This window comes from Bombus huntii, unplaced genomic scaffold (genome assembly GCF_024542735.1).
Source record: "Bombus huntii isolate Logan2020A unplaced genomic scaffold, iyBomHunt1.1 ctg00000062.1, whole genome shotgun sequence".
NCBI lineage: Eukaryota > Metazoa > Arthropoda > Insecta > Hymenoptera > Apidae > Bombus > Bombus huntii.
The window spans coordinates 29,070-31,891 of NW_026099323.1; the positions used below are offsets into that span (position 1 = coordinate 29,070).

Genomic DNA, 2,822 nt, shown 5'->3' on the forward strand with positions numbered 1-2,822 from the left:
TCGGAAAGTGAGGGAAGTGGACGTCGCTGTTAATTGGCTAAATTTTGAGTTGGTGGTTGGAAAAGGATACTAACCATCCTTGAGAGAAAGATGCTAGTAGGAAGCGTCGTAGGTGAGGAAAGCAGATTTCCAGTATCTTCCTGTAGTGGGCGGTAGGTATAGGGGCTGTTAAGACAAAGACCATTTGTCCCTTTGGAGGACCTTAGCTAAATTAATCCTAAGATTTGTAGCAGGTCCTTAGGTTAACTGAAAATATTCTGTAATAATGTATAGGCATCTGGCAATCATCTTGTCCGAAAGATAGGGTCTTTGTGTAACGAGCCATGGGACAGAAACCGTTGGAAAGTTTGCTGTCGAGTGTCGCTACAATTCCTTCTGTTACTGCCCTCTTAGTACATTCCTTGGTTAGCCGTTCCACCGTCTCCTGGAGACGACTGACCTCACTCTCCAGAAAGCGCACCCTTCTCCGCAGGTATGCGCTGTCCGCGTGTTCATGTCCCTGAATCGGTCAGCTGTCCTTCTCGGTCCCTTCTCTTTCCTCCGATTCCGTCTTTATATCCTCTTTCCGCACGTCGTCGTCGCCAACGGCACTGTCGCGGATGCAGAGACGGCAGAGATCGGCGATTGTTGAGGCGACGGCGGAGGTGGTGACCACGTGCGCCGTTGGAGTTCAGCGTTAAACGCTCTCGCCCTCCGTGAGGCCAACCATGACCGGGTAATTTTCCGGTATGATCGCTTGCCGAGCGCGTTCACAACGGTCGTAGAGGAAGGACACGATGACATTTCGTCGTCGAATCTCACCCTGCCGCCGCCACCGTACCGCGAAAGCAGCCCATCCGACGAAGATCCCGGGCCGCTGATAGTTACATCCGGACCCTCTGACCTTCCCCGAGACTCCTCTGGTTGCACGTCCTCGTCACCAGACGCATGAACACGCCCGGGGGCCTGATGGTCCACCCCCGGACGGCCACGATTGCTCGATGGCGACGCAGCGGGGCTCGCTTTACAACCCGCGGCTGCACCGGTACTGAGGTATCTTTTCCCTGCGCCGTAAACGTTACTGCCTTTTTTGTCTGCCATAACCATCCTCCGCAAAATTCTCTGCACCGGATCTGCAAACTGGCGGGTGCCAAAGGCACCGACGAGCCACTTTCCCAGGGCATAGTCCTACGCCCTGAAAACCCATACCCACCTCGTGTTCCCCGAAAGTGTGGATCGCTTCACGATTTTGCGTGTCATACTTGCGCAGGGGTCATGCTAATCTTCTATGTATCGTTCCAATTTTAGTATATGTAATGCCGAAGCAAGTACTCCCCAATTTCTACCTGATGGAACAATAACCATAAGGAATGTCTCGATTTGAAGGTGTTTTAGGCCACTTAACTGCTTTAGCGGTAAATCCAGAAGCCTCGTTTTATGACCGTTCCTTAGGATTATTGCGACCCGCATAATTATATGTCGGAGATGAAAGGAAAACCGGAGCCTTCCCTTTGCAACTTTTGGGAAAGTTTTCTAATGCTTTAGCCTAGATTTTATCATAGCTGTAATTAAGCAATTGTTGTCATTTGTAATTGTTTGATATTTGTGATTGCGAAAGTGGGTTCGAGGTGACAACTGGTCGCCGAACGTAGCCACGGTCACGGGATAAACGTTTTGCCTGACGAAGGTGTGGATCGGTTATATTGTTCTCCCTAGAAATCACATAGAATTGTACTTTGGAGATGTCGATATAATGGGACACACGTTGTATTAGGAATCAAACTCCAGACAGAAACTGCCTAGCAACGGCGTTTGGATCTTTCTCGATGCTTCCAAAGAGTATACAACAAACTTTTGACAGAAACTGCCTAGCAAAGGCGATTGGAACCTTCTCGATGCCTCCAGCGAGCATATAATAAACAAATGCAGTCGTATAGCGAAAAAGATTTTCATCAGATATTCATTCGTGTGATCGCCTTGGAATCGCATCTTTTGTATTTAAAATTATTCTACGCATAGTAAAGAGTTATCCCGTTGACCGTGGATTCGTTTGAACCCAGGAACATTGTTAATAGCGTTAATTAAATTCATTATTCGTAAAACCTATTAATCGTTAATCTCATTATTCGTGAAATTTATTATTCGTAAGACATATTATTTGTTCCCCTTATTATTCGTTAAACTTATTATTCTTTAATCTAATCATTAGTTAAACTTATCGTTTGTTAATCTTATCATTCATTAAACTCATTATTCATAATATTTTGTAAAATCTTGTATATTCGCGTAAATATAATCTCTGTTTCGTAAAACAATGGCTAATTCAAACGAAGAATCGTTACGCGCCTTAAATTCTAATGATAACCCGACATATATATGCACAGTTGATGGACACCTCGACCGTAGAGAGTCACCGGACGTAACATATTCCATACTTCTAACAAAATATGGTGGTTTCCATAAAATGCATGTTAACATCTTGAAAGTTTTATTGTTTGGAGTGATGGAGTTAGACCTTTATATTTTTTAGTTGTTTCACATACTCACAATTTGTTTTTCAGAAGTGTTTTATCCATATCGATATTGTTATAGTAGTTATTGTGATAAATATGTTGCCATATGTTCTTGTAAGGTTCAGTAATCCTTAGAACAGTGTCTTCTAATTTTCTTCTTTCAACAGTATACACGTAAAAGTTGCATACGTAAGAGCATCCTGTAAGAGCTTCACATAGCACTCTTGAAAGTATTCCATATTTTGTAATTTTTAATCGAAATAAATTTTAATCGAAAGTCTGCTCCTCTAGAGAATCATACACTCATCCAACTACAATTGTTGTTAAGCT

The 2,822-nt window shown here is 43.6% G+C and overlaps 1 non-coding gene across 1 annotated transcript; it reads right to left on the reverse strand.

The window, feature by feature from the left end:
- Window positions 1–1,204: 1,204 nt before the first annotated feature.
- Window positions 1,205–1,311, reverse strand: LOC126876075 (U6 spliceosomal RNA). The gene has a single exon (XR_007693917.1). It is a non-coding gene; the product is annotated as a U6 spliceosomal RNA (small nuclear RNA).
- Window positions 1,312–2,822: the final 1,511 nt, after the last annotated feature.